Below are 13,898 nucleotides of genomic sequence, written 5' to 3'. Positions count from 1 at the left end.
CTTATGCCCATTTTGGAAATACAAAGGTTTTCTTGATACCTATTTTTCACTCTTTATATTTCACCAAATGAATTGCTGTATACCCGGTATAGAATGAAAACCCATTGCAAGGTGCAGCTCATTTATTGTCTCTGGGTACCTAGGGAACTTGATGAACCTACAAGCCCTATATATCTCTGCAACCAGAAGAGTCCAGCACAGGTAACGGTATATTGCTTTAAAAAATCTGACACTGCAGGAAAAAGTTACAGAGTAAAACGTGGAGAAAAATGGCAGTATTTGTCAGCTCAATTTCAATATTTTTTTATTTCAGCTGTTATTTTCTGTAGGAAAACCTTGTAGGTTCTACACAAATGACCCCTTGCTGAATTCAGAATTTTGTCTACCTTTCAGAAATGCTTAGCTGTCTGAGATCCAGTATTGGTTTCACACCCATTCCTGTCACTAACTGGAAGGAGGCTGAAAGCACTAAAAATAGTAAAAATGAAGTATGTCCCAGTAAAATGCCAAAATTGTGTTGAAAAATGTGTTTTTCTTATTCAAGTCTGCCTGTTCCTGAAAGCTGGGAAGATGGTGATTTTAGCACCGTAAACCCTTTGTTGGTACCATTTTCAGGGGGAAAAAAAAACACAAGCCTTCTTCGGCAGCCCTTTTTTCCCATTTTTGTTTTTTTTTTAAACAAAATTTTAGCTGTATTTTGACTATTTTCTTGGTCTCCTCCATGGGAACCCACCAACTTTGGGTACCTTTAGAATCCCTAGGATGTTGGGAAAAAAAGGATGCAAATTTGGCATGAATAGCTTATGGTGACAAAAAGTTATGAAGGCCTAAGCGCGAACTACCCCAAATAGCCAAAAAAGGGCTCAGCACTGGGGGGGGGGGGGGGGGGTCGAGAGGGGAAAGGCCCAGCAGCTAAGAGGTTAAGAATGGTCATACATTCAGGTGGGAGATTCAGGTAACCAAAAACTATGATCTCAGGAGCCAAATCACCCGGTTGAGTTCTTTTGGATTTGGGTGCCTGATTTCTCCATGGTTCTGAGTGACAAGGTTCGGGTTAAGGTGAAGCTTTCCATGCGGAACTCCGGAGTGTTCAAGTAGTGTGGTGAACCATGTTTGATGAGCCCAAGTGGGAGTTACTACAATGAGGGTGAGAGGCGTTCGCCTGAGCCTCCGAACCACAAACAGAAGAAGAGGGAGAGGTATAAAGCAGAGGCAAATATCCTTGACCAGTTCATCCATAGAGCATTGCCCTTGGATCATGGGTGTGGGAACGTAAAGGCGCAGTTTGGGCATTTTGCATTGTCTGCGGTTGCAAACAGGTTTATCTGTGGAAACCCCCACTTGTTGAAGTATGGGAGGAGGACTCGGGGTGGAGTTCCCACTCATGGGCTTGTTGCCACATCCTGCTGAGGTCAGCAAAGACCAGTGGCGGCTGCCGCAAATTTCAAGGGAAGGGGTGGGTGGAAAATAAATGTAAAAAATAATAATTACCTTACCGCCATCTCTGTTTCCATCCGCCTCACGCTCCTCTTCCTTCCATGTGGTGTCGCAGCTTTCACTGGGACTCCAGCAGAGGCTCCCCAGCAATCCTGGTGCTGTTTACATGCTAAACATAGCATGTAAGCAGTGTCAGGATTGGTCTGAGCGGCACTGACTGCCTCTCAGACACAAGCCTGGGGTCTGTGCAGTTTCTCCATTCCGGCTGTGTATACAGTCGGGTTGGAGAAACTCAATTGTGCATGTGTGTTTGGCCAGCCTGTGGCAGTCGGCCAAACACACATGTGCACTTAGTGCACTTTCCCCCATCCCGTGGCCAAGCCCCATCCCTCCCTGTACTGCTGGCTGAGCCAACAGATGGAAAATGAAACAATAGAAAACTATTGTTTCATTTTTCATCTCCTGGCTCTTGGCCAGGGGGCGCGCGCTCCTTCGCCATAGCGAAAGAGCCACCTCTGGCAAAGACGTCTGTTCCTAGGAGGTGTTCTGCAAACAGGTGGATTCTGTGACGTACTGCCCAACACCAAATGGTCTGAGATAGGCGTAATAACTATAGAGAGTGTGTCCCCTTCTGTTTCTGTAAACAATACATGGCTGTCATATTGTCCGTCTGGACTAAGACAACCTTGCCTATGAGGTGAGGTAGGAAAGCTTTCAATGCTAGGTGAACAGCTTGAGGCTTGAGGGTTTTGATGCAGAGACCTTGGTGTTTGGTGTCCTAGAGACCTTGAAATGTGAGATCCTGTAGAAGAGCACATCATCATCCTGTGAGGGCTATGTCTGCTGTGGGAACAATTTGTGGAACAGGGTCAGGAAACAGGTACCCTTTTAACAATTTTTGTGTGTTCTACCACTGCAGAGAGCGATGACTGCGGCTGTCTATCAATACTAGATCTTCTAACTGACCCTGTGACTTAGACCACTGGCGGGCTAGACTTTCTTTCAGCGGACGCACATGCAATTGTGCATGTGGCACTATGGCGATGCATGATGCCATCATACCCAGAAGATGCATAACTGTTCTGTTAGTTGTTGACTGGCTTGAAATTTTGGTGGCAGTGTCTGGAAATTACAATTCCTTGCTACATTGGGATAGGCTAATCCCAATTCTATGTTGAGAATAGCTCCAAAGTATAGCTGAACTTGTAACGGTTTAAGATGTGATTTTTGTATATTGATGGTAAAACTTAGTTAATGGAGCAGATCTATACTGACCAGAGTGTGTTGGTGACACAGAGGAAAGGTACTGGCTTTGATAAGCCAGTCGTCCAGATATGGGAAGACATGAATGTTCTGTCTGCGTAGATGTGCTACTATCACTGCTGACCATTTGGCGAACACCCGGGATGCAGTAGTGACCCCAAACGGGTGGACATTTTTAACTGATAATTTTAGCTAGCTATGACAAACCTGAGATATTTGTGGTGTGCTGGATGGATAGGGAAGTGAAAATAGGAATCCTTTAAATCTAGTGCTAACATGAAGTTGCCTTGCTGGAGAACTTGAATCACATCTTTGATGGTGATCATATGGAAATGCTCTGACAAGATGTACTGATTCAAAGGCCTGAGATCAAAAGATGGGTCGTAGTGAGTCGTCTTTTTTGGGAATGGCAAAGTACAGGGAGTATAAGCCTGAACCTTGATATTGAAGAGGGGCAGGCCCTATAGCTCCTTTGAGCAACAGAGCTTGCACTTCCTGTTTGAGCAGGTTTTGATGTTTCACAGATAGTTTGTGTGTGGAAGGTAGGATGTTTGGAGGTGTGGTGATGAGCTCCAGACAATAACCGTGTTGGATAATGTCCAGCACCCACTGATACAATGTTATGGATCGCCAGGTGGGGAGAAATTGTTGTTTTCGACCCGACAGGTGTTAAATGATCTGGGGGAAGGAGAAAAGAGTAACTGTTTAGTGGTGGATGATGCAACATGTGAGGAAGCACCTTTGCCACAACCTTTGGAGTGGTTACCCTGTACGTGTCCCTGTAATAGCTGTGTGAAGAGGAGTTTTTACCTTGCCATTGATATGATGAAGAGGAGGCATCATAAGATGCTGCTTTTGAGTCTGGCCTATATGAGAAGCGATGAAAGGAGCAATGAGGAGAGGGATTTGGAGTGCCCCATGGATTTAGCAACCTCTGTGTCCTTCATCTTTTCTAATGCTTGGTCAACTTGTGGACCAAACAGGTGTTCCTTGTCAAATGGGATGTTTAACAGTGTTTGCTGAACTTCTGGCTTGAAGCCATATATTCGCAGCCAAGCATGTCTGAGCAGCAACACACTGGTATTAATACTCCTGGCAGCTTTATCTGCTGAATCGAGGGCACCCCTAATGGAGCGGTTAGAAATTAGTTTGCCCTCCTGCACTATTTCCTGCCCCCTTTTTTATGCTCCTCTGGGAGGTACTGGATGAGTTCCTCCATCTCATCCCAGTGGACGCTATCGTACTTGGCTAACAGACCATGTGTATTTGCAATTTACCAGTGATTAGCGGACTGTGCCTCTACTCGTTACAATGAAGCATCAATTAGCTTAGACGCTTTATCAGGAGGTGGAGCATCATCTGTGGTGTGAGTTAGCCCTCTTACAGGCATTGGACACCACCAATGAATCAAGGGGAGGCTGCCCTCGAGTGTAAATCGGATCGGATCGGAGGGTGAAGCTTTGTATTTTTGTTGACCTTGGGAGGTATAAAGCATCGACGGTGTGACACAGCATGCCTTTTAACATAAGGAGGTGTTGGGTTGACCTATGTGTACTGGATAACGTTTCAAAAAGGAAATCCTCTTCTATAGGCTCTTTATGGAGAGGGAACTAGTGGCAGGCTGCAGCCCTGCCCTCCTGATGAGTTACTGATATGAGGTGGTATCATCAGGAGACAATGGTTTGGCTGGGTACAGATATGGATCGGTGTTACCTGAGGGATCAACACCATAATCTGTCCTGGAATCTGTGGAGCATCATAATAATCATCCGCCCTCCAACCATGTATGAGAGGATTTCAAGGATCTGGTGAGTGACTGACATTTTTCCTTCTGTCTTCACCTGAGGAGAACACTTTCAGAGGGGGATAATTTACTTTGTCTTGCACCTCTGGTAGGGGAACTGTGCTTTACAAAACCACAGAGGGGACTTAACTGTGTAGAACGTTGTTGGAAAAGGCCAAAGCAAAAAAAAAGAGGTAGCGACCCGACCAGTGGACAATAACATTTCCCACTCAAGTGCAGCTTCAAACAGGGCCAAAACAGGCCGTGGAAGGTGCAGGGGATGCTTACAACAATATTATGACAGCATTTTACAGGAAGGCCTACTATTTAACAATTCATGTAACTCGGATACATACACACACACACACACACACACACACAACATCCCTCTGCCCTACTGAGTCTTTATCAGGTAATCCTCAGATGCAACAAGGCAAGAACTTTATATGTGTCACACCTGGCATCTCCGGTCACAAATGGATACTAATAGTGATGCTTCATGTATCTGCATCCTCTTTGAACGAAAGTAGGGTGCCTCACTTATACAGTCGCGCGCCCCGATACCAAGGTCTCCCCTGTCATTGCCTATGTTGAGGTTGCCGACAGTAACAACGAGAGCTGTGCACAAGATGCTCGGCGGAAAACCTGCAGATCTGAAACTGCAGGTATCAGATGAATTACTTACATCCCTCACCATGCATGCAGTGACCAAACGTGTTAAAAAACCCTTTAATTCACTGAACACCAATGTTGAAGAGTAAATCACCCTGGAGAAAACTCAACTGCAGCAAACCTCACACTACAAAACAAAGTTAGTTCGTGGATAGGTTTACTAAGTTCACAATCTATTAAATATACAATAAAGCCAGCTGATTGCAATCTAATAGTCTCAGTTAAAACAAAAACAAGAAAGAAAAAAAAACGTACAAATCTTAATACCTCATACATTTAGAAAACACATATTGCTAAGTAAAATATCACACTTAAAATGTGATGATCTTTAAAGATTTTAAAAAACGTTGCACTTCAGTGGCCACATCTAAAAATAACATGTTCACCGGTAACAATTTTGCTTCATAATGAATCATAAAACTGTATTTTATAAACGGGGGTTTTAACACACATGGTGCTTATTTAGAGTTTGGCAGATGGGATACTCTCTGCTCTGGACAAAAATGTGCCATAGGCGACAGCGTACTTGTAATTTGACTGACAGAACATCCGCCACATTTGTGACGGAGTGTCAAGTCAGCCAAACTCGAAATGAAGCACGCAGTCGATATTTAGGAGTAAAAATAATCCATCAATACGTGTTCTATTGTACACTTTCTATTAAACCTGCACCAACAATATCCGTTATTTTGCTTTAGCTTTCCAAAAGATAGATGTATTCAGATTCTGAATTTTAAAATATCTTGTTTTCTCTCAAACACAGCCAAGGCTGATAAGAACACAACTATCTGTGACCTCCCAATTCTGGAAAATTAGAGATAAAGTATATTATCCAAATAGGCAAAATCCCATTTTGAGATGCTATAACAGCCACTACAAAATACTAGAAACAGAGTAATGAAATCAGTAAATGATTCAAATCTGCTCCTACACCATTAGCTGCACCCGCCTAAACATGCCAGTTAACAAATACAAAACACTATAAAATGATTTTACCTATGGGTTCGATAGTTCATCAAAATTAAGAACTACATACAAATCCAAAACACATCAGTTTACCATATGTTATTTTCCGGCACACTACCAACCAATCCTAACATTCCTATTAGGACTCATCTACTTTCCCACCTAGCCACTATTTAAGATTGTGCAACTACAGTTCACCTAGGAGCATCATCCGATGCAAACTCCAACTCTACTGAAATCTACCCATTAAGTATTCCATAAATTTAGCCTTCAATAATGTAATTAGCTGAGCCTCGATTAAATAAGCCATTGTGAGTTAGTCCACTTCTCCTTATTCATGCCAGAAACATCAGGCTTAGTACAAGTTACTACATACTCTTTGCCAATGTTCACGCCATATTAAATATCCTAGATGCAACACACTTTTCCAACTACAAACTCAAGGAGATCTACTATCTCCTTTAGTAACTTCAGTTAGACGTTCACCACGTGAAATAGCTAGAGTGGCACTTGTCTGTCGCACTGACCCTCTTTTCCAATTGCAAATTCCAGTTCAAACTGAGATCTCCCCATCAGATTGCCATCATTAGCAGTTCTGCACTCTTAAACAGCGACCTCAATCCCATCCCCAGATGGATCTACAGATAGCTGGTAGTAATGACATCCTCAATGTTAAGCAAGCAAGAGGCTGTGTACACAGTTGGCTCATTCATGGGTTCCCCCTAGCTCATCTACGACCCTTCGGGTTGATCAGGGGTCCTTTTTTCCATTTTCTCTGGTGCCTGATCCTGCCAGCCCCTTAAATCACCTGTTAACACTATTACACCACCCCCTATTGTGGTCTGAAAATTAAAATGTCTCTTATTCTCAAGGGGCCAAGAATTCTGCAGCCTTTGAGGATTTTATTAAACACTTGTGTGATCTTTAAGGTCCAGTAACTTGTTTACAAATCTGTTCATAAAAAAAGAAAACTAATACTAATGTACTATACTTATTTCGTTCTTTTATAAATCACTTTTATTCACCATTTTGGACCGTTTGGAATGCTATGGGGCACAGAAACAAAAGTTAACAAAAAAGTTGAAAAGGTAAGAAAGGGGAAGTTAGTGTCCATTGAGTGCAGCCAGGAATTTGTGACCGTCATTCTTCATTAACGACACCTGCTCTTATGTGGAGAGCAGTCAACCCCAACCTTTAATAGTTCTGTTTCCTGGAGTAAGTAATGTGCTAGTTTCTGTACAAGGCTCAATGTGCTTCACAGTTTGGTAACCTGGACTCCTGTTTGCTTTCCCCATGTTTCAGGCACTATAAGTCCTTTGTTTAATCAAGCCTGTGGTCGCTGATCAGAGGTTCCTCGTGACTCTCTAAACAAGTGTCACATTCTGCTGCTATCCTTGATCACCATCTCAAAAACATGCATAATACACAGTACTATGGATCTTATCATTCGATTGAGCCTTAATGAGCGGAGTAGTTTAAGGACTTGTACTAAGTGGTCATATTTTCAGCACTTAAAAGAACATTCAAACTGTTTGATTTGAAGTCTTTACAGCTTGCCGATTCTTTTTTGTTGTTGTTTGCCCCGGTGTAATCTGGATTCTTGTTAAATTCGCCAAATGATCTGTTTGGAGGATCACAAGGAATTTTCCAAGCATGGACCCTTGACCACACCTTTGACTTGGGAGTAAACAAGATCCCTGAAACCAAAAAGATCTCCCAATTTCAGTACTTTAAAACATGCAGATAGAGTGTTACTAAAGGGGGAGGCCAGTCAAAGCACAGCCAGTATACCTATACTCACCCCATCACCTGAACCTTAGTCCTGACTGCAATCAAGCAGCGCAAGATCTCTTCCTACCAGTCAAATACAAGGTCAAGGCGTGTTTTCCAGCCAGAAGTGGATTTTTATGTCATACCCAAACATTTGGAAGTTAATCTGGTACGGCTTTCAAAGCTGCACTGGGGAGGAGTGCATACATGTGGAACAGTAGGCAGGAAAACCACAGCTTCTCTGTATTCTGCACACTACAACCAACACACAAGCTCAATTCCATTGATTCAATATGAATTAAATGACTGCAGGTAGTGAATAACGATTTGCCTACATACTCAAACCGCATAATGAATACACTTAGATCCTGAAAGATCACTCTGGTGCACATGTCGAGAGCAAACCGTAACTAAAAAAGAAAATGGGCAGCTTTTTTAAAGCTAATGCACAGGAAGCTGATTTGCTCTCCACATCTGAACTGGGGTAAACCTTTTAGTCTTCAGAAAGAAAATGAAACTGCAATCCGCACCATCATATCACTATCCGATTAACCAAGGAACAGCGAGCAGCAATTCAGTTCTGTAAGTATCTTCATCTATCAACTTAGTATTCTGGAAGCAATGAACCAGGATTATGATGTCCATACGAGTGAGAAAACAGGAAATGCTTCTAAGGAGCAGCCTCACTGTCATTATTCTTGTTTTTCTCCCAGAAGACACCCAGCGTGTACTTCACTGAATTGGAGGCACAATCTAAGAGTGACTTCTCACCTTGAGGCTTTTTTTAAACAATATCTTTATTAACCTTTTAGAGAATACAATTCTCCAATATAGGGTATACCCGAGAAATCCTTCTACTTGCCTGTAATTAACTAAAAATTGGCTCATCACAGCCTTGACATCATTGTCAAAGTTAAACAAATGAACAACTGGTCTTCATTTTTAGAAATATCCCTCCACCCGATCGGGAGTCTCCAAGCCTGCCAACATCAAAGCCTGAATTTTTTTACAATGTAACCTTACTTAATACTCATTGACATTGTCGAAGATGAATTCTGTATGAAAGAAGAAAAGAATAATTCACCCAACCCTAAGGTCTCATTTGCGTTAGCATCCTCTTCGCCCTTGTTACTTGTCTCCCCTCTTATATTCTCATATTCTTTCAGTAGAGAGTTAGTTTGCTTACTTTCCCAGAATAAAACATTGTTTGTGACATCTGATTACTCTGTTTGGTGGCAAGCCCAACCCTCACACTAACGCATAGAACAAGAAATGCTTTTCACTTGTCCCGCTCTTGTCTTCTCTTTTCTGTGCAACTGCCCACAAAGGGAAAGATCTGAGAAAACGTACCTTCTCCTTGACCTTGCTAACAACTCAGTGTTTGGTTGACTCTTCCTGAACGCAACATTAGTAGTAGCACCCACCCCTTCATCCCCTCTGGCTTCAGATTCCTTATTCCAATGTACAGGCACTTGAAAAAAGGTTGGAGAACAGTCCGAGTGACTCTGGACACCAGAATCCTTTAGAGTGCCTTTGCATCATGAAACATCAACCTGTGGCAAACATCTGAGGATCCCCAAATAGCCACGTCTTCTGTGGTTCTCTAGTCAATCATTATGGCAAGCCAACATGTTATTTTATTATATCAGAGCATTATTCACCCCCTAGACTTCTCCTTTTCAGAATGCAGACCCTGAGATCTAATACGGTATTGACCAGTGATGGTCTATAATTTGCTAACATTTGTCTCCAGTTTCTAGATATTTGCATTCAGCTTATCCAGTGTCACTCCAGCTCCTGCAGTGAAACTACCAATGACATCATGATACCGAGGTCCCTCCACATAAAACACATACAGCTCATCACATCAGCCGAAGCAAAGTAGTATACAGCACAATCAATGAGTCACCAACAGAAGCAGAATGATTTTCGAGACAAGCACTGGATCAACTCCCTGCCAGACCCACCTATTCTCAGTTCAAATAAAAGTGCAATGTCATCAACCTCTTCAGTGAAAAATACAGACGATAAGACAGAAGATTAACAAAACCAATCCTGCTTCATCTCTTACACCTACTCCTTCCTGTAGAATCCTCCAATGGACATCCTTCAAAGCCCTATGTCTTACAGATCTTGCTGACATACTCAACTCTTTCAAAGTCACTTCTTATGAAGATGATGTCTTACACTCTCCCTTCATGAAGACTCTCTGGGAATGCTCCCTCACCTCTACCCACCATTGTCAATGTCTCCCTTGCTCAAGTTATCTTCCCAGAAGGTCTAAATACAGGCCAGATTCTCCCATGCCTAAAGAAAACTACACTATGTTCTTAATACCTTCCCAACTATACCAACCTTTACTCACCTACCACTCCTCGGCAAGATCATTAAAAAAGCAGTCCATGTTCAAGTCCAAAAACATGTTAATGTTTACCGTCTTATGCACAACTACAAAGCTGACTTCAGATCATGCTGCAGCACAGAGACCGATAAATTACAAATCGTAGACAATGCCCTCCTGACCGCAGCGGAAGTTGACCCCTGCATCCTGATATTGCTGGACCTTTCAGCTGCCTTTGACACAGTTGACGAGTCCAGCATCTTATGCACCCTGGAGTCTCAAATGGGAACCACCAGCAATGTCCTTCGCTGGTACGACTCCTCCTTTTCCAACTGACACCATTTTGTTCACATGGGCACCTTCATGTCCCAAAAGACCCCAGTTACCTGGTGAGTCCCCCAGTGTTCTAGACCACTGTCTACTATAACATCTACATTGAGTCGCTTGGTGCTCTACTTACAGATGACTGCATACATAGTCACCAATATGCCAGTGGTACACAACTCTACTTCAAAATCTCCTCTGCCTCAGATTTCAAAAACCTCAAACACTGTCTGCACAGCATCCAGACCTCGATGTCCAGCACCTACTTAACGCTCAACCCAAGGAAGACAGAATGCTTGTTATTTGCTAGAAACAACAAACAAGAAATAGTACAAACCTGGCTCAATTACATGAACCCTACGACTTTGAACCCAACCTTACACTGAAAGCCAAGTCATTTGAATTCACCCTGGACATCAACCTCAAGGAACACATCACCCAAAATACAGAGACAGCCAAGTACCAGCCTCTCTCTTCTAAAGAAACTGAAACTGTTTATTTCGGAAAGCAACTTCACATCTGCTGTTTAAGCCCTCATACACTTGCCTCTGGATTCTTTGCACCTCGCTGCTCTATTGCCTCTGGGACTGGACACTGGCAACCCTTAAAGACACCCTTCATATCATAGCATGGCTCATTCAGGGCCTGAAGAAATAGGATCACATCACCCCTATCCTTATGGAACTCTATTGGCTTCCCTTGACGGCATGCACAGTCTTCAAAACCACATGCATTATTCACAAAGCCATCAAGACCAGTATCCCTGCTTATCCTGGAGACAAGCTCACAATGAATGGTCATGTTTTGCACTCCAACAGCCAGGACGCCATCAGACCGCAGACTAAGAAATGTAACAAGCAATTACAAAGCCAATGGACCTTGCTGCAGAGACTTATTGACTTTGCGGTATAGCTAGACAAAAACGAACATTAAAAAAATTCAAAAAGGGTCACTGACACAGCAGTCAAGTTTTTCCAATGGCATAAGCATGCATAATGGCACCTGTAAAATGATGTGGGCGTCACTTGCTTTGTTTTTTATTTACCGACCCAAAATGGGAGACATCACTTGGATCAGTAAATAAACTAAGATTTTTAGTGAGAACGCAAAATGAAACAAGCATTTACAATGCAACGGGTCTCGCGTTTGCTCATGTTAGAGCTGATTGCGTTGTAAACTCCTAACCCGACTTTTCACCTATCGGGCAAAAGTGCATTTATGTACATAACCCGAAAAAGTGAAATCAACTATGTAAAAGCGCTCGATTTCTGCCAAGCGAGATTGCGCTCGTAAATTAGAGAAAAAGAAGTCCACAAGCCCGATGGAAAACAGCGAGCTTCGTGTGTTTTCTGTACTTGGTCGCTGCGCTCGAGGAGGGCTAGCCACCGGAAAAGGCATGACATATGCGTGCCTTCGACTAATGAAAGCAAGCAGATTTTATTAGGAAAGCCCACGAACCAATAAAAAACACTGACGTGAAGTTGACAGGGCTCCGAGCCCTTTTCTAAATACAAAAGAGTCTCGCTGCGATACGCATGGAACGCAGGCTCGACCCTAAAAAGTACAAAAGGAGGGCAGCAGGTGTTGGGGGTGGGCAAAGGAGGAACAGGTGGTGCGGGAAGGAGGAGAAAGGTAGTGCACAAGGGAGAATGCAACACTGCAGTGGAGGGAAGAGCAACATGAGGGTCTGGGGACAGGGCAACATAGGGGTGAAGCACACAATGGAGTTCAGGACAAGGCTCATTGGGGAGAAGAACACAAGACAGCAAATTGCACACAAGGGTGGCAGCAACAGGGGAAGAGCGGAGAGAGGCATATGAGAGAGAGAAGAACACATATTGCAGGGGGGAAACTAAATAAGCGATAAATAGGGAGCGCTTGGTGGTGGATATTTGTGGAGAGCACATGAGTGAGACAGCTGAAAAACACATGCAGTGCTTAATCAAAAAGAAACAAGTAGTTCCCTAAAAGGGAACTGTTAACGACAAATCAGCCACATCGAGAAAAATGGTAAAGAAGCTTCACTCCACTGAAAGGATACACAAAAGATGGGCAAAGAAAGCCAAAATAAGTAAGCAAATGAGAATTACAACAAAGCCAACCAATGTCAAGCAATAGGTGGGCTAAAAGCCCACTGCAAGTTCTTGGTGAGCCCACAATAGGTATTTTCCAACCAGGCAGCTGGGGAAACTTACAAATGAGACACCCCAGCATATATGCACAGATCAAGGATAGAAATGTAAGTTTAGGTCCAGGACCCCAGCTGTAGCAAAATGTCTATAAATTATCACCAGAGCAAGGACTAAGAATTCAACAGGTGTTCTATTACAGTTTTTTTTTTTTTAAGTACATCTCTCCATTCTTTACTTGATTTGCGTTCTTTGCTTACGAATTGTGAACGAGGCCACCTCATTTGCATCTGAAAAATATCTATATCTTTCTTTAATGGTTTCCATCGAATTCTCATAAACTTGACTAGCGCCATGGCAGCTACTGCAATGCAAAACAAAAGAGTGGTCAGGCAGCCCACTCTAGACTTTAAATTCCAAGAATGTTTATTGTGAATAAATTTGAGCACTTTGACACCACATTTGCATTGACGAACATGCCATTTCACAAGTGCACATGAAACATTACGTCAGGCCAAGTGAAAAGAAAACACGCCTTGTTCATTGGAATGAGTAACACGCAAAACTATTTTTAAAAAAGCAATCCATTCATTCTTGAGACTGCATTAGTGCACTGCATGATATCTTGATATCTTGCCATGCACGTGGTGATACAAGGAATTGCAGAATGGAAAAATAAACGTGTGTTAAAGGGAATTCGGAGACATGTTTAAGATCTTATTTGCTGGAGAGACTTGCCAATCCAGACCTTGCACAATGCCAGTCCCTGCCCCAAGAGGCAGAGACCAAATGTTGCCACCCACACTGCGCCTCATAATAACCGTAGAGCCCTGGAATGTGCCAGCCCCTTCAGGAGCAAACAATGCCCTGGCTTCATTAGAATACAGCTGACATTTGCAACGGCGCACATACCTCCCATGCGAAAGCCAACAGGAAAGGGCACATCAAAAATGAAACAAAACTGCTAGCAAAATGGACATAAAAAAAACCAGAAAAGTAAAAACTTTCACCCATGTTTTAAATGTAATTATACACTAGCGGGCATTTAATTTGAAGGTCTACACAAACTGTCCATAATTTGCAGCATCCATACTTTAATCTCAGTTGCCAAAGTTACTTCTTAGCTAAAAAAAAAAAAAAAAAAGCCAAACATCAATTTAGATGAATGCCACATGGTATTTGTACATTTTTTTTTAAGTATCGTAAAGTGAAT

The 13,898-nt window shown here is 42.7% G+C and overlaps 1 protein-coding gene across 5 annotated transcripts in view; it reads right to left on the bottom strand.

The window, feature by feature from the left end:
• TFDP2 (transcription factor Dp-2) overlaps positions 1-13,898 on the bottom strand; it is a 455,267-nt gene that overhangs the window by 440,895 nt on the left and 474 nt on the right. The window lies entirely within an intron of this gene.

This window comes from Pleurodeles waltl, chromosome 11, assembly GCF_031143425.1.
Source record: "Pleurodeles waltl isolate 20211129_DDA chromosome 11, aPleWal1.hap1.20221129, whole genome shotgun sequence".
Classification (NCBI taxonomy): Eukaryota; Metazoa; Chordata; class Amphibia; order Caudata; family Salamandridae; genus Pleurodeles; species Pleurodeles waltl.
The sequence above is the reverse complement of the archived record's forward strand: the minus strand, read 5'-3'. Positions and strand labels throughout refer to the sequence as shown.